The 22626-nt window shown below is 39.7% G+C and overlaps 1 protein-coding gene across 1 annotated transcript in view; it reads right to left on the bottom strand.

Annotated features, from left to right (window-relative positions):
* Window positions 1–22626, bottom strand: part of URGCP (upregulator of cell proliferation) — a 99788-nt gene that overhangs the window by 61261 nt on the left and 15901 nt on the right. The gene's annotated exons all lie outside the window — the stretch shown is intronic.

Consider the following 22626-nt stretch of genomic DNA (forward strand, 5'->3'; position numbering starts at 1 on the left):
AACAATGAAGCCAGTAATCTCACTCCCAAGTCAAAATGGATACTGAAGATTGGGTTCTTAAAGGTACAAAATTGATAACAAATAACCAAAAAGCAAAGATTAAAAATCTAGAGTAGAGATTAAATTCTCAAAAATACAATATTAAAAAAAAAAGTCACAACAATTATAAAATATGTATGAACAAAGGTCTTTCTTTGCAGGGTAATAGTAGGTTATAAAAATGAAAATTAAAAGAGTAATAGAGGACTTAATTTTTTTAAATTTAGATAGTTCCTTGATCTTGCTTATATTTCTTCTCAAGATCTATAGGGCCCTTCCTATGTAGTTAGCGCTAACTACAGGGTTTTAATCTGTTGCACCTGTCACTTCCAAAGCGGTTCCCTCTGTTTATTTTAGCTTCTGTTTGCTGGTCTCTTCAGTGTCTAATTTTCGCCCTGACACAAGGGGGCGATGGTGGTCACTTTTTTAGCTTCACTTGTTCAGTCGTGTTGTGGCGAGGGAGGAACACTGCAAACAAATATCACTGGCATGTGTGGGGAGTGCTTGCTGTCAGCTGCACTGGGTTTGCCCCCGCTCAGGGCTTGTGTGCTTTCATGGTCTACACTTCTCAGGCTCTAGGTTGCTCTGCTGGGAACTGTCAGAGGCAGGCCCTGGGTTGCGTGCACTTCCCAGGTCTAAGTTGCTCAGGTTCAGGTTCTTGGGTACTCCACAAAGGCGCAGACTCGGTTGGGCCTGCGTTTTGTGCCCTTTCGAGGTCCAAGCAGCTCACGTGACCAGAAAAATCACTAAGATAATAGCTTTCTAGACTTTTAGCTGTAATATTAGATGCCAGAATAAGTGGAACTATATCGAAGTTTTGAGTGAATAAAATTAGAAATCTAACATTCTATTCATACTTAGTCAAACAAGTGGAATTATATGTTATATTGTTTTTATTTATGCAAAAACATAAGTTTTCTAACATATATATTATATTATACATGCTATTTATAGATATATATGTATACAAAAGCTTTCTACTATGCTTGATAAAGGCTTAAGAATGAACAACAAAAAAAGAGATCGAGAAATTGGAAAGTATAGATTAAATGAAATGGGAGCACTCAATATGGAATAGAAAAAGTGAAACAGACTAGATAAAAGATCATGATATAGTCCAGTTTTTAAACATGGCTGCTCATTAGAATTGTATCTGGAGCTTTGGAGGAAAAAAATAATACCTGGGCATTCAATTCAGTTCAGTTCAGTCGCTCAGTCATGTCTGACTCATTGTGACCCGATGAATCTCAGCACGCACCTGGGCATTAATACTTTTCAAAAAATTCCAAGATAATTCTAATGTACATTTGGATTTTGAAAAGTAATTACAGGTTTTTCTATAAATGGTAGTTTTAGTGATATAGAATTATATCATTTTATGTTGACCAATCAAGATACTATTAAAATGAGTAACAGTTAATTTCAATAGTAAAAAAATACTTATCATTTTTTAATAAACAATAGCCAGGGAAAAGAAAGATTATTGCATTTGCGAGCCATAATGGAAAAATGATTCACCTAATAATATAAAATAATTATATACAATTTTGGAAGTTAAGTAGAGTGATATGGCAAGTGAAAGTGCATACATGCACATGTTTTCATTCACCCAGCTAGTCTATGTCTTTTTATTGGTGTGTTTAATCCATTTACCACATTTTTTTTTTTTTTGAGTTATGGTTTTCTCAGGATGTATGCCCAGTAGTGGGATTGCTTCGTCATATGGTAGTTTTATGTTTAGTTTTTTAAGGAATCTCCATACTATTTCCACAGTGGCTGTATCAATTTACATTCCCACCATCAGTGTAAGAGGGTTTCATTTTCTTCACACACTCTCCAACATGTATTGTTTGTAGATTTTTTACAATAGCTGGTGTGAGGCAGTATCTCGTTGTAGTTTTGATTTGTATTTCTGTAATAATTAGTCATGTTAAACATCTGTTCATGTCCTTCTTGGCTATCTGTGTGTCTTCTTTGAAGAGAGATCTATTTAAGCCTTGCATCCATTTTTTGATTGGGTTGTTTGTATTCTTGATATTGAGCTCCATGAGCTATTTGTATATTTTGGAGATAAAACTTGTTTATGTTATTCATTTGCAAATATTTTCTCCCATTCTGACAGTTATCTTTTCATCTCATTTTGGTTTCTTTTGCTGTGCAAAAGTTTTTAAGTTCAGTTAGGTACCATTTGCTTATTTTTGTTTTTATTTTCTTTATTCTAGGAGGTAGGTCAAAAAAGATCTTGTGTGGTTTATGTCAAAGAGTGTTTTTCCTATGTTTTCCTTTAAGAGTTTTATAGTGAATGGTCTTGCATGTAGGTCTTTAATCAATTTTGAGTTTATTTTTGTGTGTGATGCTAGGTAATGTTAATTTCATTCTTTTATATGTAGTTGTCCAGATTTCTCAGCACCACTTCTAGAAGATGCTGTCTTCTCTATTGTATATTCGTGCCTCCTTTGCCATAGATTAGGTTACCACAGGTGCATGAGTTTGTCTCTGGGTTTTCTATTCTGTACCACTGGTCTATATTTCTGTTTTTGTGCCAGTACCATGCTGTCTTGATTACCGTAGCTTTGTGGTATAGTTTGAAGTTGAGGAGCCTAATGTCTCCACTTCTGTTTTTCGTTCTAAAGATATTTTGGCTATTCAAAGTGTTTTGTGTTTCCATACAAATTGTAAAATTATTTGTTTTAATTCTGTGAATAATGCCATTGGTAATTGGTCAGACTTGCACTGAATCCGTAGATTGCTTTGGGTAGTATATTCATTTTCAGAATATTAATTCTTCAAATCCAAAACATGGTATATGTCTCCATCTGTTTGTCATCTTTGATTTCTTTCATCAGTGTTTTAAAGTTTTCAGAGTACAACTCTTTTGCCTGCTGCTGCTAAGTCACTTCAGTCGTGTCTGACTCTGTGCGACCCCATAGACGGCAGCCCACTATGTCTGCCGTCTGTCCCTGGGATTCTCCAGGCAAGAACACTGGAGTGGGTTGCCATTTCCTTCTCCAATGCATGAAAGTGAAAAGTGAAAGTGAAGTCCCTCAGTCGTGCCCGACTCCAGCCTACTAGGCTCCTCCGTCCATGGGATTTTCCAGGCAAAAGTACTGGAGTGGGTTGCCATTGCCTGCTCCAGCTCTTTTGCCTCCTTTGTTATTATTGTTCTTTGGATGGTGACTGCAGTCATGAAATTAAAAGCTGCTTGCTCCTTGGAAGGAAAGCCATGACAAACCTAGAGTGTATTAAAAAGCAGAGATATCACCTTGCCTGGTGATATAGTGGTGCATATAGTCAAAGCTATGGTTTTCCCAGTAGTCATCTACAGATGTGAGAGTTCAACCATAAAGAAGGCTAAACACCAAAGAATTGATGCTTTTGAATTGTGGTGCTGAAGAATACTCTATAGACTCCCTTGAACAGCAAGGGGAACAAATCAGTAAATTCTAAGGGAAATCAACCCTGAATATTCATTGGAAGATCTGTTGCTGAAGCTAAAGTTCCAATACTTTGGCCACCTGATGAGAATGGTCAACTCATTGGAAATGACCCTGATTTTTTTAAAGATTAAAGATTTGGGCAGCAGAGGATGAGATGGTTAGATAGCATCAACAACTCAATGGACATGAATCTGAGCAAACTCTGAGAGTAAGTGGAAGACAGAGGAGCCTGGCATACTACAGTCCATGAAGTCACAGAGTCACATTCTTAGCAACTGAACAACAACAACAAGTCTTGGATTTGATTTTTGACTCCATTATTCACAAGGCTGTCAAAACTGTCAAGATCAAAGATTAAGTTTCCAGTGCACATGGGCTCAATTGTCTTTTATTTTTTACTGTGATGAAATATACATAACAGAGACACAGAAGTGCTTCAGAACAACAGCTAAACGTGGACAGGAGTACCTAACCACCAGAAAGGAATATATAGACCAATGCAAAACTTGGATGAAGGAAGTAGGGGGAAAAACAGGAGAGTTAATTGGACTGGACCTGCCTTAGGTGGGTGGGGGAACTGAAGGAAGGGTCTGATCCCCACAAAAGAGCACTTGTTTGGGTCAGAGGAGAAACATTTGAGGCTCAGAGTGAAGCAGCTGATCTGTGGCAGCCTAAATGGAATAAGGATCAGACTATCTTTGCTGCAGCTATTTGTACCCTGGACAGGGACATGGGTCCCCTAGAAGGTGTCATCTGCATATCTGAGGTTATTGATATTTCTCCAGGAAATCATGACTCCAGCTTGTGCTTCATCCAGCCAGGCATTTTGCATGATGTATTCTGCATATACTGCATATTCTGCCAGACATCCTGGAATGTGACATCAAGTGGGCCTTAGAAAGCATCACTATGAACAAAGGAGTGGAGGTGATAGAATTCCAGTTGAGCTATTTCAAATCCTGAAAGATGATGCTGTGAAAGTGCTGCACTCAATATGCCAGCAAATTTGGAAAACTCAGCAGTGGCCACAGGACTGGAAAAGGTCAGTTTTCATTCCAATCCCAAAGAAAGGCAATGCCAAAGAATGCTCAAACTACCGCACAATTGCACTCATCTCACACGCTAGTAAAGTAATGCTCAAAAATCTCCAAGCCAGGCTTCAGCAATACATGAACCGTAACTTCCAGATGTTCAAGCTGGTTTTAGAAAAGGCAGAGGAACCAGAGACCAAATTGCCAGCATCTGCTGGATCATCGAAAAAAGCAAGAGAGTTCCAGAAAAACATCTATTTCTGCTTTATTGACTATGCCAAAGCCTTTGACTATGTGGATCACAATAAACTGTGTAAAACTCTGAAAGAGATGGGAATACCAGACCACCTGACCTGCCTCTTGAGAAATCTGTATGCAGGTAAGGAAGCAACAGTTAAAACTGGACATAGAACAACAGACTAGTTCCAAATAGGAAAAGGAGTACGTCAAGGCTGTTATTGTCACCCTGCTTATTTAACTTATATGCAGAGTACATCATGAGGAACACTGGTCTGGAAGAAGCACAAGCTAGAATCAAGATTGCTGGGAGAAATATCAATACCCTCAGATATGCAGATGACACCACCCTTATGGCAGAAATTGAAGAGGAACTAAAAGGCCTCTTGATGAAAGTGAAAGAGGAGAGTGAAAAAGTTGGCTTAAAGCTCAACATTCAGAAAACGAAGATCATGGCATCTGGTCGCATCACTTCATGGGAAATAGATAGGGAAACAGTGGAAAATCTTTCCTCTGCTCACAAGGTTTTTAAATATCTCACTTATGCTTTGGCATCCAGAACTGTATATTCTAAATGTGGTTTGATCAGTGGTAATCTTGTCTTGACATTTCACATCTATTAAAGCAATAGTTCTTAGAATTTTTCATATTGTTTACTTAATCCTTCTATGTTTTTATTTTATTATGACTTATTTTATATTTTATATATTCTAGCTGCTTCAATGCAAGTAATTTATTATCTTCTTTATATTTCTTCCCTTCTTTTGTTCCTGTTATAAATCCTATGGTAGCTTCTGGAGCTTTAGAAATATCCAAGTTGCAGTCACTGCTGAATATACTGCAGAAGGTGTTTCCCTGCAGGAATGAAAGAATTAGGGTCATTTGGCCTTACTTGCATAATCTAATTTTTTATGTTTACTAAGCAACTACCACAGCAGCATTTCTCACCCTCACTCTATTTCATTTATCTCTGTTCTGATCTTTATGATTACTTCTGAGAAGTGGTTGCTGAACCATGAAAGATGCCGGGATTCTTGGCCACTGAGGGAGAAGAATTCAATCAGGGGCCAGAGACGAGGCTTGATCACTCAGAGCTTTTGTGTAATAAAGTTTTATTAAAGTATAAAAGAGGTAGAGAAAGCTTCTGACATAGACATCAGAAGGGGGCAGAAAGAGTACCCGCCTGTTAGTCTTTAGCTGGATGTTGTATGGCTACTAGCAGTCTGTTAATTAAAGAAAGGAAATGTCTCAAAACTCAGAGAAGGTCACCAGGCCCCTCACCTACAAGATGCATTTTGAGATAATCTTGGAACCAGATGAGTCATCCCGGCCATAAACGATTGACTTGAATCTTGAAGAAAAGCAGGTTACCATACAAATAGTTTCATTTACGTAGATTAGGAGAACAATGTAAGAGTATAAGATACTGGTTTGTCAAGTCAGTTCTGAGCCTAAATCTGAGCTTTTAGGCAGAACCAAAGGCAATGGCAAACCACTCCAGTACTCTTGCTGGAAAATCCCATGGGCAGAGGAGCCTGGTAGGCTGCAGTCTATGGGGTCGCGAAGAGTTGGACACGACTGAGAGACTTCACTTTCACTTTTCACTTTAATGCCTTGGAGAAGGAAATGGCAACCCACTCCAGTGTTCTTGCCTGGGGAATCCCAGGGACGGGGGAGCCTGGTGGGCTGCCGTCTATGGGGTCGCACAGAGTCGGACACGACTGAGGCGACTTAGCAGCAGCAGCAGCAACAGACTTGAAGATAGAGTCTAGGGTAAATGCATAGTACATTAACATAGCTTAAGACAAACATTTGCATAAGAAAAATGCATTGGTTAGCTCAAGATTTGAGAAAAGTTAAGTTCAGGTGGAACCAATTATCATTATGGCAGCACAGTATTTTAAGAGAAACCTCTTTTTAAATTTGTATAGAGAAGGGGAAAAAATATATCACTGGTTTGTTTCCCCCTTTCTCTTGAGAGAGAGAAAAAAATGTCTGACACTTGAAGCTTATTTCCTCTGTTTGGAGACCCCTGGCCTTCCTGCCTGTTAGCCTCTCACTTCCTTTCTACTAAGTTGCTTTAGGTATAAGGTTAGGTGTATACCTGAGATATTCCTTGTTTTCTGAGGTAAGACTTTATTGCTGTAAACTTCCTTCTTAGAACTGCTTTTGCTGTGTCCATAGGTTTTGGATTTTTGTGCTTTTATTTTCATTTGTCTCCAGGCATTTTTAAATTTTCTCTTTGATTTCTTTAGTGATCCATCGGTTGTTTAGTAGCATATTCTTTAGCCTCCATGTACTTGGGGTTTTTTTACTTTTTTTTTTTTTTTTTTCTTGTAGTAGATTTCTAATCTCATAGCATTGTATTCAGAAAAGGTGACTGGTATGATTTCAATTTTCTTAAATTTACTGAGGCTCACTTTTTGGACCAGAATGTGATCAATTCTGGAGGATATTCCATGTGCACTTGAGAAGAATGTATATTCTGCTTCTTTTGTATGGAATGTTCTATAAATATCAATTTAGCCCATCTGATCTAATTGGCCATTTAATGCCTGTGTTTCTTTACTTATTTTCTGCTGGATCATCTGTCTATTGATTAAAAAGTAGGATGTTAAAATCCCCCACTATTATTCTGTTACTGTTGATTTCTCCTTTTATGGTTGATAGTATTTACCTTAAAAATTGAGGTACTCCTATTTTGGATGCATATATATTTACAATCGCTGTATCTTTTGGGGGGATTGATCCCTTGATCATTATGTAGTGCCCTTTGTATCTCTTACAATAGTCTTTAAAGTCTATTTTGTCTGACATGCGTATTGCTACTCCAGCTTTCTTTTCATTTCCATTTGCATGGAATACATCTTTCTAGCCCCTCATTTTCAGTCTACACGTGTCCCTTGATCTAAAGTAAGTCTTTTGTAGACAGCATGTGTGTGTTAGTTGTTCAGTTGTGTCTAACTCTTTGTGATCTCATGGATGGTAGCCTACCAGGCTCCTCTGTCCATAGAATTCCCCAGGCAAGAATACTGGAGTGGGTAGCCATGCCCTTTTCCAGGGGTTCTTCCTGACCCAGGGATTGAACCTGGCTTTCCTGACTTATAGGCATATTCTTTACTGTCTGGGTCACCAGGGTAGCCTATACAGGTCTTGTTTTTTCATCCATTTAACCAGTCTAGGTCTTTTGGTTGGAGCATTTAATCCATTTACATTTAAGGTAATTCTTGATATGTATGTTCTTATTGCCACTTTGTTCATTGTTTTGGATTAGTTTTTGTAGGTGTTTTTTTCCTTCCCTTCCTCTTTGGTTCTCTTGTGATCTGATGACTAACTTTAGTGTTCTGTTTGGATTCCTTTTTCTTCTTTGTGTGTATCAGTTCAGTTCAGCCACTCAGTCATGTTCAACTCTTTGCAACCCCATGAACCACAGCACGCCAGGCCTCCCTGTCCATCACCAACTCCCAGAGTCCACCCAAACCCATGTCCATTGAGTGTATATCATTATAAATTTTCAAATGCTGTTCCCATGAAGTTTTGATATAGGAGTCTATATATGAAAAATAATATATTGTAATTTCAAATGCATTTCCAAAATTCTGTATTTGTGCTCTCTTCTCGTTGTTGCTGGTTTTGATACCATCCTTGGGTACAGATGATTTCCTCCCTAAACTGTATGTATGATTTTACCAGTGAGCTTTTCCATTTATAATTTTCTTGTTTCTAGTTGTGGCCTTTTATTTTCCACCTAGACAAGCTCCTTCAGCATTTGGTGCAAAACTGGTCTGGTAGTGCAGAATTCTCCTAGATTTCACTTTCGTGTTAAGATTTCACTTTCTCTGTTAAATCTGAATGAAGATGTTGCTGGGTAGAGTATTCTTGGTTGTAGGTTCCTCCCTTTCATCAGTGTAAATATATTGTGCCATTCCCTTCTGGCCTGTAATGTTTCTGCTGAGAAATCAGCTTATAACTTTATGGGTTTTCCTTATGTATTATTTGTTTTTCCCCTGTTGCTTTTAATATTTTTAATTTTTTTAATTAAATGAAAAAATTTAAAACAAAAAGCTTTTCATCTTTAATTTTTGTCAGTTTGATTACTATATGTCTCAGTGTGTTCCTCCTTTGGATTATCCTGGCTGGGACTCTGCACTTCCTGGATTTGGGTGACTGTTTACTTTCCCACGTTAGGGAATATTTCAGCTATTATCTCTTCAAATATTTTCTCAGGCCCTTTCTCTCTCTTCTTTTCCTGGGACCCCTATCATGTGATTGTGCATTTAATGTTTTCCCAGAAGTCTTGTACACTGTTCTAATTTTTTTTTTTAATTTTGTTTTGTAGCAGTTCCACCATTTTGCCTTCCAAGTCACTTATCCATTCTTCTGTCTCAATTATTCTACTATTGTTTCCTTCTAGTGTAGTTTTCATTTATTTTATTGTTCACCTTGTTTGTTTGGTCTTTAGTTCTTCTAGGTCTTTGCTAAACATTTTTTGTGTCTTCTAAGTCTGTGCCCCCAATATTTTTCTGAGATCTTGGATAATCTTTAATATCATTACTCTGAATTCTTTTTTGGCCAGATCCACCTCGCTTAGTTGTTTTTCTGGATAGATTGCCTATCTCCACTGCTCTTAGTCTGTTCTTAGTTGTTCTGTTCATGGTTTATCATTTTCCTTTATCAGGACATATTCCTCTGCTGTGTCATTTTGTCTAACTTTCTGTGATTGCAGTTCCATGTTGCTGCAGGGTTGTAGTTCTTCTTGCTTCTGTTGTCTGCCACCCATAGCTGAGGCCTCCTGGTGGGAGAGACTAGTACTTGCCCAATGGTGGGTAGCATTCAGTCTTATCCCTCTGTTGGGCAGGATCATGTCTGGGTGTGTGTTCATTATTGGGCAGCCATTTATCCTGAAAGACTTTAAGAAGCCTCTCTGCTAATGGGTGGGGTTATGTCCCCACTCTGTTGGTTCTTTGGCCTTAGGCACCTCAGGTCTGGAGCCTTCAGGCTGTTGGGTGGGGCCAGGTCTTAGGGAAAAAGTGGCAGCCTCCTAGAGGGCCCATGCCAATTAGCACTTGACAGAGTCACTTTTACCAGTCTCCCTTTCCCCACAGTACATCACAGAGGCCCCCTGCCTCTGCAGGGGACACTCCATCACTTGCAGCTAAGTCTGGCCCAGTCTGTTATCAGGTCACTGCTGTTTTTCCCAGGTCCTGGTGCACACAACACCTTCTAAGAGTGAAGTTTCTGTTTCCCCAAGTTCTGTGGAAGTCTTATGGCCAAATCCAAATGGTCTTCAAAGCTAAACTCTCTGAGGGCTACTCCTCTCATTCCCAGACTCCAAGGCTGAGAAGCCCAATGTAGGGCTCAGAAGTTTCACTCCTGTGGGAAAACTTCTGTGGTATAACTATTTTCCAGTTTGTGGACTGTTCACCCAGTGTGTTTGAGATTTGATTTTATCATGATTGTGTCCCTCTTATCATCTCTTTGTGGCTTCTTCTTTGCCTTTGGATATGAGGTATCTTTTTGGTACATTCCAGCATTTTTTGTCAGTGGTTTTTCAACAGTTATTTGTGATTTGGGTGTTTCTATAAAAAAGGGTGATCTCACGACCTCTCCTGTGCCATCTTGCCCCTCTTCTGCCATAAACTCTATTCAGGGTCAGATTTCGTTGATATACATTTTTGTCTTTGAATGGGTCACACTTTTCTGTTTCTTTGTATGTCTTGTGATGTTTTTGTTGAACACTGGGCATTTGAATGTAATAATGTGGTAGCTCTGGAAATCAGATTCTTCCTCCTTCCCCAAGAATTTGCTGTTGTTGTTTTTGACTGCTGTTGACTGTCTCTGTCCTGAGAATCAGCCTAAGGTGTAAAGTCAAGGGCTTACGTATTTTCTGGGAATTTTCTTAGGCATTTGCAATTACCTTCTAATTTTATCCATATATGCAGTTGTTCTTTTTTAAATAGTCTTGTCTTTAATTCCTGCCTCTCAGAGAAAAATCTGAAAATAAAAGTGTGAGGAAGAGTGCTGGCTCTTTAAGTATCTTGGAAGACACTTGAGCTAGGAGGGGTAGGAGCTTGCAATAATGGGAAGAGGTGCAACCACAGCGGCTCCCTTCTAGCTCTATTTATCTGCACCTCGCTGATCAGAAGTAGCAATCAACAATTATATCAGAGATCCCTGATACTTGAAAGAAAGGGTACTTGTTGCCCACCCTGACTCTCACAAGTTGGGTACAAGCCACTTCAGGAACACAGTTACAGCTGCCTTCCATGTAACTGTATGTTGGAAACCGGTAGCTGCCACTGTGCTAAATGTTGATTGCTGACATAAAATTTACCATCCAAATGTTCCCGTAAATGTTACTTGTGTTCAACAGACTCCAGAGCTCCACAATAGTTTTATAAGATAATGCAGCTGTCAAGTTATTTGTCAAGATAATAGTTGTCTAGTTGGGTAGACAGATTTGTGGTGCTTCTGCCTTCACCATCTATCCAGAAGACTTTTTTTTTTCTTCAATCTATCTAGGTAAAAATTGATTTTACATGTTCTTTAAATAATCCTTTGTTTTCACTCATTTTCTCTATAATCTTTCTAATTTATATTTCATTCATCTTTGTTCTAATCTTTATTATTTATACCTTGTGCTAGATTTTGTTTTAATTTTTCCCTCCCTTTTGACAGATAGAGGATTCTTGATTGACATTTTTTAGAGTTTTTCTTCAGCACACACTTTGAATATACCAACCCTGGTATATACTGAATATATACCAGGTTGACTATATACCAGGGTTGAATATGTCAACCCTGACCTCTGGTCTCCAAAGTTTCAAGGGAGTAATCTGCTTATAACCTATTGAAGATCACTTTTATGTAACAAGTCACTTCTCTCTTGCTATTTTCAAGATTTTCTTTTACTCTCAACAGTTTTTGTGTCTCTGCATCACATGACTTTCTTTGAATTATTCTGATTAGGTATTCATTAAGGTTCTTGAGTGTTTATGTTCAGGTGTTTCTTCAAATTTGGGAAGTTTTTAGGCCTTATTTCTTTCCCTTTGCTCCTGTTTCTCTCTTCTTCTGGAACTCCAAAATGCATGCTGATCCTCTGGAAGATGTTCCACAGATTCCTTGCACTTTTTTTCACTTTCCTTCACCCTGTATTCTTTGTTCCCCAGACTTGACAATTTCAATTATTTTATCTTCTAGTTCACTGATTCTTCTCCTACTCAAATCTGTCTTGATTGCCATCTAGTGAGTTTTTTATTCAAGCTATTGTACTTTTCAGTTTCAGAATTTCTTTTTGGTATGTTCTTATATTTTCTCTTTATTCATATTTCCATTTTGTCCATACATCATTATTGACCTTCTCCATGTCTTCCTTTAGTTTTCTGAACATCTTCAAGACATTTTTTCCCCCGATTTTTTGTCTATTGTGTCTGCTATCTGGCCTTTCTCACCAGTTTCTGTTGATTTTTTTCCCTTGGAATAGAATTTTTCCCCTGTTTCTTTGCACATCTTATATTTTTTTCTAAAAACTTGATAAGTGAGTCCAGGAATGGAGTAAGTCTGTAAATCAGATTGTTTCAGTTCTCAAGGGATTTCCTTTTGCTTTTGTTTATTTTATTGATATTTTTGTTGTTTTATGTTCTCTTTCCAAGGGATTTGCCTGAGGTATAAACTTAAGGTCTTATCAGATCTTTTTGAGCCTGTATTTTTTCCTTAGGCATGTATGGTGACATGCATATGTAGTTGCTTTTAAATGTCCTAGTCCTTTAATGTCTGGCTCCCAAAATGAAGAAAAGAGATAAATAAAAATGGAGAGAGAGTTGCCAGCTCTTTAAATCTCCTGGAAGTTGCTTAAGCTATAGAGCAAAGGGCTTGCAACAATGGGAGTGGTGGTGCAGCAATGACTGCCCACCTCTTTGTCTGTACTTCCATTATCAGAAGCAGCAATCAGCAATCAGAAAACAGATCCCTGATATTCGGAGCACAGAGTCCTTATTGCCCACCCTGGGTCAGCAAGCTGCATGTAAACTGATCCTGGTAGAAATGAACAACTGTCTGTCTCAGAGATATAAGTGGAGGATGGGTAGCCATTGCTGAAATTGACCAAAATTAACTGTAATTTCCCATTCAAACCCTCTCCTTGAAGTTGCAAGTCTGAATAGACTCAAGAGTTACAACATAGCTATATCAAGCAGATTCTGACAGTACAACTGTCTAGGAAAGATAGGTTCCTGACACTTTATACTCTGTCATCTTCCCAGAATCCCATAGTTCTTTTATATATTGCTGAATTCCACTTATTAATGTTTCTCTGAGGATTTTTGCACATGTTATCATGAGAGCTATTAATCTGTTTTCCTTTCTTGAGTGGTGGTCTTTGTAAAATGAGTTGGGGAATGTCTCCTTTTCTGTTTTCTGGTAGATAATGAGTAGAATTGCTTTTTCTTTAGATGTTTGGTATAATTCTCCATTGAAAACATCTGATTCTTTCCTGGAAGTTTTTATTTTTATTTTTAAAATGTTTGAATCATTTATTTATTTATTTGGCCATACCATGCAACATGTTTAAGATCTTGGTACACTGACCAGGGACTGTGCCCATGCCTCTGCATTGGTAGCTCAGAGTCTTAACACTAGACCACCAGGAAAGTCCCTTCTTGGGCATTTTTAAATTAAAAATTCAATTTAATATTTACAGAACTACAGAATTATATATTTCTTTCATATTAGGTGATTTTTTAAAGAACTAATCTATTTCCTTTTAGTTGTCAATTTTGTAAAATTTATATTTCCTTATTATTCTTTGACATCTACAAGATCTGTGTAATATACCATTTCATTTCTGATATTATTAATTTCTGTTGTTTGGCAATATTATTGGCCTTTTCAAAGAACCATCTTTTGTGTACTTTATTGCGTTTCTATTTTCAGTTTCATTATTTTCCTACTTCTGCACCTCTGGGTTTACCCTGCTCTTCTTTTTATGTGATCCTAAGGTGAGAGCTTACATTATTTTCTTCAGACTTTCCCTTTAAATTTTTTTTTAAATTTATTTTTGGCTGCATTGGGTCTCTGTTGCAGCCACAGGCTTTCTCCAGTTGTGGCATGCAATTTAGTTGCCTTGTAACATATGGGATCTAAGTTCCTGGCCAGTAATCAAACCTTCACACCCTGCAATGGAAGATGGATTTTTAACCACTGGAGCATAAGAGAAGTCCCAACTTTGCCTTTTTTCTAATGTAAGAATTTGGTGCTATAAAATTTTCACTCAACACTACTTTAGTTGTGGTCCACTCAACTGGGTACATTTTACTTTCATTTTAATTTAGTTCAATGTGTTGTTTTTAATCTCCCTTGAGATTTCCTCTTTGATACAAAGATTATTCAACAATTTATTGTTTAGTTTCCAACTATTCGGAGATTTTCCTATTATCTTTCTGGTATTGTCTTTTAGTTTGGTTCCTTTGTGGTGAGAACACACACAGTATGGCTTCAAGTATTTTAAATATCTTCAAGTCTGTTTTATGGTCCTATTATGCTAAGTGATCTGTCTTGGTAAACTATCCACAGGAGAAATGGAAAGTGTGTGTGTGCACGCATGCACGCTGCATCCTGTTGATTATGATGCTGTTCATAACTATATATCCTTGCTGATTTCCATGTAGCTAAATTATCGAAAGAGAGGCCCTGGGTGTTCTTTGGAAGGAATGATGCTAAAGCTGAAACTCCAGTACTTTGGCCACCTCATGCGAAGAGTTGACTCATTGGAAAAGACTCTGCTGCTGGGAGGGATTGGGGGCAGGGGGCAGGAGGAAAAGGGGACGACAGAGGATGAGATGGCTGGATGGCATCACTGACTCAATGGACGTGAGTCTGAGTGAACTCCGGGAGTTGGTGATGGACAGGGAGGCCTGGCGTGCTGCGATTCATGGGGTCGCAAAGAGTCGGACACAACTGAGTGACTGAACTGAACTGAACTGAATTGAAGGTCTCCAACTATAATCATGGATTTGTCTATTTCTCTTCTCAGCTCTATCCATTCTGCTTTAAGTGTTTTGCAGCTCTGTTGTTTGGTACATACAAATTTATGATTGCCCTGTCTTCTTGGCAAACTGCCTTTTTATTCTTATGAGATGCCCCTCTCTGACCATAGCAATTTTCTCTGCCCTAGAGTCTACTTTATTTAGCATTAATATATCTGCTAATGCATTTTTCTGATTAATGTTTGTATTGCATATCTTTGGCCATCTTTTTCCTTTCAACCTATCCATATGAGAGGGTAAAAGGCAGGAAGGCCAGGGGTCTCCAAATGGAGGACACAGGCTGCAAGTGTCAGACATCTCTTATCTCTCTCTTAAGCAGCAGGAGGAAACAGTACAAGTGCTAGATTTTATTCCCCTTCCCTATACGCATTTAAAAAGAAGTTTCTTTTTAAATTCTGTATTGCCATAAAGACACCTGGTTCCACCTGAACTTAACTTTTCTCAAACCTTGAGCTAACCAATGCATTTTTCTTGTGGAAATGTTTGTTTTAAGCTATGTTAATGAACTATGTATTTACCCTAGACTCTGTCTTCAAGTCGATTCTGCTGAAGACTCAGAAGAGTCATAAGATATTACAACAGGTGTATGGACAAAATCAGTCTTTAGATAACCTGTTGCAACTGGCTGAGCAGTCTACTATGGCAGGGAATATGAGGAAAAGAAAGAAAGGCAGAGAAAGACAAAAGAACAGGCAGACGCCCTTGTAATGGCTGTCAGAACCGTTCTTAAACAGTCTTGAGAAAAATGCCCAGAGGGACCCAGGTGAAAAGGGATGGGCTTGCTATTACTGTTGAAAGGAGGGGAACCTCAAGCGGGATTGCCCTCAGGCATCTAAGCCACCCCTGGCTCCATGTCCGGTCTGCAAGGGACTACACTGGAGGAAAGACTCTCAAGACAATCAGGACTGAAGGTGCCCAGGGGTCCCCACACAAGCTCCTGTCCTAATTACACCTGAGGAACCCCAGGTATTAATAACTGGGGGGGAGGAGGGCAATCCATTGATTTCCTTTTAGACACTAGGGCAATTTACTCTGTGCTTAGTGAAGCCCTTGGCCCACTCTGATCCGTTTCTGTAATGGGACTGTCTGGATGAGCCAAACATTATTATTTCAGTCGCGCTCTAAGCTGCAACTGGGACTTTATGCTATTTTCACACGAATTTTTGATCATGCTAGTCTCCCTCACCCCTTTTGGGGAGGGATATATTGAGCAAGGTCCATGCCTCTGTTTTCATGACTATGGAGCCCTCTCTCTCTAGTTGAACAAAATGTAATCTTAGAGTGTGGGCTTATGGAAAATCTGTGGGTCATGCACAAAAATGCTATTCCTATAGCTGTCAAGCTCAAAGGCCCACATTTATTTCTACATAAAAAGCAGTATCTACTGAAACCTGAGGTTAAGGAAGGGTTAAAACTCATCATTGAGAATTTAAAGGAGCAGGGGCTATTAATTCCCTGAAACAGTGCATGCAATACTCCTATTTTTGGTGATAGAGACTAGTTCAAGATTTACAAATAATAAATGAGGCTGTAGTTCCTTTACACCCCATGGTGCCTAATCCTTATACTCTATTGTCTGAAATTCCTGAATGAGCCAAATATTTCTGAGTAATTGATTTGAAATACAACTTCTATTCTGTACCTTTGGCAGAGGAAAGTCAGTTTCTATTTGCCTTTGAAGACCCTATTCAGCCAGCTTCTCAGTTAACCTGGACAGTTTTGCCCCAGGGATGTCGTGACAGCTACCACCTATTGGGCAAAGTTTGTCACAGGATCTAAAAAACTTTTAATAGCTCTGAGGCAGTTACAATATGTAGATGATATTTTGCTCTGTTTTGAGACAAAGGGAGCTTGCTCACAAGCCTCAGGAAACTTCCTAAACTTTTTGGCTGGCTGCAGTTATAAGGCATCAAGAGAAAAGGCTCAGCTTTGTCAACAATCTGTTAAATATTTGGGCCTAATCATATTAGAAGGGACTAGGGCCATAGGTCCCGAGAGAATTAAACCTATACTAAATCATCCCCTCAGTTCAGTTCAGTTCAGTTGATCAGTAGTGTCCGACTCTCTGCAACCCCATGAACTGCAGCACACCAGGCCTCCCTGTCCATCACCACCTCCCGGAGTTTACCCAACTCACTTCCATCGAGTTGGTGATGCCATCTAACCATCTCATCCTCTGTCATCCCCTTCTCTTCCTGCCTTCAATCTTTCCCAGCATCAGAGTCTTTTCAAATGAGTCAGCTCTTCGCATCAGGTAGCCAAAGTTTTGGAGCTTCAGCATCAGTCCTTCCAATGAACAACCAGGACTGATCTCCTTTAGGATGGACTGGTTGGATCTCCTTGCAGTCCAAGGGACTCTCAAGAGTCTTCTCCAGCACCACAGGTCAAAAGCATCAATTCTTCGGCCCTCAGCTTTTTTTCTAGCCCAACTCTCACATCCATACATGACTACTGGAAAATCCATAGCCTTGACTAGATGGACCTTTGTTGACAAAAGTAATGTCTCTGCTTTTTAACATGCTGTCTAGGTTGGTTTTAACTTTCCTTCCAGGGAGTAAGCCTCTTTTAATTTCTTGGCTGCAGTCACCATCTGCAGTGATTTTGGAGCCCAGAAAAATAAAGTCTGACACTGTTTCCCCATCTATTTTCCATGAAGTGATGGGACCAGGTGCCATGATCTTAGTTTTCTGAATGTTGAGCTTTAAGCCAAGTTTTTCACCCTCCTGTTTCACTTTCATCAAGAGGATCTTCAGTTCTTCTTCACTTTCTGCCATAAGGGTGGTGTCATCTGCATATCTGAGGTTATTGATATTTCTCCCAGCAATCTTGATTCCAGCTTGTGCTTCATCCAGCCCAGCATTTCTCATGATGTACTCTTCATGTAAGTTAAATAAGCAGGGTGACAATATACAGCCTTGACGTACTCCTTTTCCTATTTGGAACCAGTCTGTTGTTTCATATCCAGTTCTGTTTCTTCCTGACTGCATACAGATTTCTCAAACGGCAGGTCAGGTTGTCTGGTATTCTCATCTCTTTCAGAAGTTTCCACAGTTTATTGTGATCCACACAGTCAAAGGCTTTGGCATAGTCAATAAAGCAGAGATGTTGGCAATTTGATCTCTGGTTCCTCTGCCTTTTCTAAAACCAGCTTGAACATCTGGAAGTTCACGGTTCACATATTGCTGAAATCATCCACTACCTTTGACTTTAAGACAACTGAGAGGACTTTTAGGAATCACAGGCTACTGCTGCATTTGGATTCCTGGTTACGGGGAACTTGCCCGGCCTTTATATAAATTTCTAGCTGAAACTCAACAAGCCCAAACTGACAAACTGGTTTGGTGTCCAGATACTCAAAAGGCTTTTAAGTCTCTTCAGACTGCTATTCTGCAAACTTCTGCTTTGAGTCTGCCCACAGGGTCAGAATTTAATTTGTCACTGAAAGAAAAGGTACAGCCTTAGGAGTTTTGACACAACCCCGAGGGCTTCACCAGAAACCTATAGCATGTCTGAGCAGAGAATCAGATGTAGTGTCACATGGGTGGCCACACTGTCTAATAGTAATTAAGGCAACTGTTTTATTAACACCTAAATCCCTCAAAATAATTAATAGGTGATTTCTTACTGTACTGACTTCTCCTGATGTGAGTGGACTGTTAAACTCTAAGGTTAATACTTGGATGACAGACAGTAGGCTTCTTAAATATCAGTCCTTGTTGTTCCAAGGACCAAAAATTAAGCTTAAAGTTAGTGGAAATTTAATCCTGCCACTTTCCTTCCTGAAAAGGAAAATGAAACACCTGATCACAATTGTTCCCAATATCTAACTTTAAACTATGCAGTTAAGGAAGATCTGATGGATACCACACTGGACAATCCAGATATGGAAATATTTACAGATGGCAGTTCTTTTGTTCGGGATGGGAATTGTAAGGCGGGTTACACCGTGGTGATGGCTGAACAGGTTTTAGAGGCAAAATCTCTCCCCCAGGGAATGAGTGCTCAGTTAGAGGAGCTTGTGTCCTGAGCTCTAGAGTTAAGCAAAGGGCAGCAAGTTAATATCTACACTGATTCTAAATATGCTTATTTGACTTTACATGCTCATGCTGCAATATGGAAAGACAGTTTAAAATGGCAACAGGAGAACCTATTAACCATTTCAGAGAGATTGAAAGACTTTTAACTGCTATATATTGTCCTAAAGAATTAGCTGTTATGCACTGCAAAGGGCACAGCAGGGGCAAGAGTAAAGTAGCTGAAGGTAATCAGCTTCCTGGCTGTCAAGCCAGAAAAGTGGCACTTTCCAAAACCCCTTCACTACAGACACCTTTGATCTAGACAGGTTCTGTGGAACAGGAAAAACCACAATATACTGAGGAAGAATTAGAAAGATATGAGAAAAGAGGAGCAAAGATTACTGATAAAGGATTTTTACAGTCCAAGGATAGACAATTAATAATTCCTGAAAATGCTTAATGGAAAATTCTTAAGGGTTTACACCAGAGTTTTCATTTAGGTGTAGAGAGTACTTACCAGATGGCTTCTCATTTGTTTGAAGGTGAAAATGTAATGAAGACTAAAGAACATTATGAAAAGATGTGAGGTTTGTCAGAAAAATAACCCAAAGACTGAAAAATCTAACAAAATCCTGGGTTACAACGAAGTGGAAAATATCCTAAAGAGGACTGGGAAATTGATTTTACTCATATGCCAAAAGCAAATGGATATTCTTGCTTACAAGTTTGGGTGGATACCTTTACCGGATAGATGAGGCTTTTCCCTGTCGTAGTGAACAGGCTAAAGAATTTTAATCCATGAAATTATTTAATCCATGATTAAATTATTTAATCCATGAAAATTATTTAATCCATGAAATTAATTCCAGGTTTGGGCTGCCATGGAGCCTTCAGAGTGACAATGGCTCCACCTTTAAAGCTGCTGTAACTCAGGGCGTGTCAAAAGTTCTAGGAATAGAATATCACTTACACTGTTCCTGGAGACCCCAGTCCTCAGAAAAGGTTGATAAAAGCTAATGACATTATTAAGTGACATCTGCGCAAATTAACTCAAGAGACGCAAGACAATTGGATAAAATTTCTACCTATAGCTTTAGTTCAGTTCAGTTCAGTCGCTCAGTCGTGTCTGACTCTTTGTGACCCCATGAATTGCAGCACGCCAGGCCTCCCTGTCCATCACCAACTCCCGGAGTTCACCCAGACTCACGTCCATCGAGTCAGTGATGCCATCCAGCCATCTCATCCTCTGCCGTCCCCTTCTCCTCCTGCCCCCAATCCCTCCCAGCATCAGAGTCTTTTCCAATGAGTCAACTCTTCGCATGAGGTGGCCAAAGTACTGGAGTTTCAGCTTTAGCATCATTCCTTCCAAAGAAATCGCAGGGCTGATCTCCTTCAGAATGGACTGGTTGGATCTCCTTGCAGTCCAAGGGACTCTCAAGAGTCTTCTCCAACACCACAGTTCAAAAGCATCAATTCTTTGGTGCTCAGCCTTCTTCACAGTCCAACTCTCATATCCATACATGACCACAGGAAAAAACATAGCCTTGACTAGACGGACCTTTGTTGGCAAAGTACCTGAATGATCTAGTGGTTTTCCCTATTTTCTTCAATTTCAGTCTGAATTTAGTAATAAGGAGTTCATGCTCTGAGCCACAGTCAGCTCCCGGTCTTGTTTTTGTTGACTGTATAGAGCGTCTCCGTCTTTGGCTGCAAAGAACATAATCAATCTGATTTCGGTGTTGACGATCTGGTGATGTCCATGTGTAGTCTTCTCTTGTGTTGTTGGAAGAGGGTGTTTGCTATGACCAGTGCATTTTCTTGGCAAAACTCTATTAGTCTTTGCCCTGCTTCATTCCGTATTCCAAGGCCAAATTTGCCTGTTACTCCAGGTGTTTCTTGACTTCCTACTTTTGCATTCCAGTCCCCTCTAATGAAAAAGACATCTTTTGGGGGGTTAGTTCTAAAAGGTCTTGTAGGTCTTCATAGAACCGTTCAACTTCAGCTTCTTCAGTGTTACTGGTTGGGGCATAGACTTGAATTACTGGGATACTAAACAGTTTGCCTTGGAAACGAACAGAGATCATTCTGTCATTTTTGAGATTGCATCCAAGTACTGCATTACGGACTCTTTGGTTGACCATGATGGCTACTCCATTTCTTCTGAGAGATTCCTGCCCGCAGTAGTAGATATAATGGTCATCTGAGTTAAATTCACCCATTCCAGTCCATTTGAGTTCGCTGATTCCTAGAATGTCGACATTCACTCTAAGGAGGGCTCAAATTGCCCCTAAAAGGAGGAACTGTCCCCCTTTGAATGTATTTATGGAAGGCCTTTCTTATGTACAGACATTGTTATAGACACTGAAGCCTTGGAATTAACTAATTATGTAACTCAGCTCTCAGCTTTTCAACAGGCATTAGCACAACTCAGGGAGGTGACTCCTGACCCTGCCTCTGAGTCAAGCAAGCCTCTATTTGAACCAGGAACCAAGGTCTTCATAAAACCATTGGGATCTTGGGGGCAATCCCTTGAGCCCCTCAGGGAAGGCCCTTACCAGGTTACTCTTTCTTCTCCCATAGTTGTCAAAGTGCCAGGAATTGATTCCTGGGTGCATCACACTTGATAAAAGAGGTAGCATCCTGACCAGATGCTAAGTGATGTCATTTTATGTCTTTATTTTGTAGGCTCTGACTTTGTACTTTTCAGATCAGCCTGATAATCTATGTGAGCTTGCTTCTGCTGACTCCAAAAATCCTGAGTCTGCCGTTTGATCCTCAAGACAATGCCTTCCTGCCTGGGCTCACTCCTATGCTGCATTCCACAAGTGGTCTAACTGTTGGGTCTGCAGAGTGCTCCCCTCTTCATCAGTGGAAGGCTTCCCGTAGTGGGCATCTCCACTTCAAGGAAAGAACTTTCTCCAAGTCTGTGAATACCTTCGACAACAACAATCATGTGTAATGCCTCTTCTTAATGTGATGACATTTAACAATCCTAAAAAAAAGTGCAACATTTTGTACTTTAGTGATAGATATGTGACTTTCAATTTTGATTATGCATTGTCTTGGTTTAATGACTATTCTGCTACATATAAGAAGGTAAATGGGTCTAGATCTGGTGGCTACCTGACGTTTACCAAATATGGGATGAAATTACATGGCTAACTCCTGGAAAGGGACACCTAATATCTAGTACCCCCCATATGCTGGGAACAAATAAAGCCATCCCCAGAAATTAGCCAACAACTTAATTATAATGATTGGAAACATTTGGGATTTTTGCCTCAGGAAATATGCAACATAATCATTCCTGTGTTTTCCAATACCAGTTCAGGTCCTCCCTTTGCCTGGCCAGGCACTAGTTGGGACTGGATATCTCAGTCATGCTGGCTTGCTCCAAACGGGACCTATTGGATATGTGGCTCTTACGTATGGGCATGGCTTCCCCCTGGCTGGATAGGGAGATGAACCCTAGGTCTACATTTTCCTCAGGGTTTCATATTTTCAGAGCTTCTAGAGAAGCCTGCTAATTTATGACTACTTAGAACTTGCATCTGAGAAGGCAATGGCACCCCACTCCAGTACTTTTGCCTAGAAAAATCCCATGGACGGAGGAGCCTGGTAGGCTGCAGTCCATGGGGTCACTAGAGTCAGACATTACTGAGCGACTTCACTTTCACTTTTCACTTTCATGCATGGGAGAAGGAAATGGCAACCCACTCCAGTGTTCTTGCCTGGAGAATCCCAGGGACGGGGAAGCCTGGTGGGCCGCTGTCTATGGGGTCGCAGAGTCGGACACGACTGAAGAGATTTAGCAGCAGCAGCA

Source organism: Bubalus kerabau, chromosome 20 (assembly GCF_029407905.1).
Source record: "Bubalus kerabau isolate K-KA32 ecotype Philippines breed swamp buffalo chromosome 20, PCC_UOA_SB_1v2, whole genome shotgun sequence".
Taxonomy (NCBI): domain Eukaryota; kingdom Metazoa; phylum Chordata; class Mammalia; order Artiodactyla; family Bovidae; genus Bubalus; species Bubalus kerabau.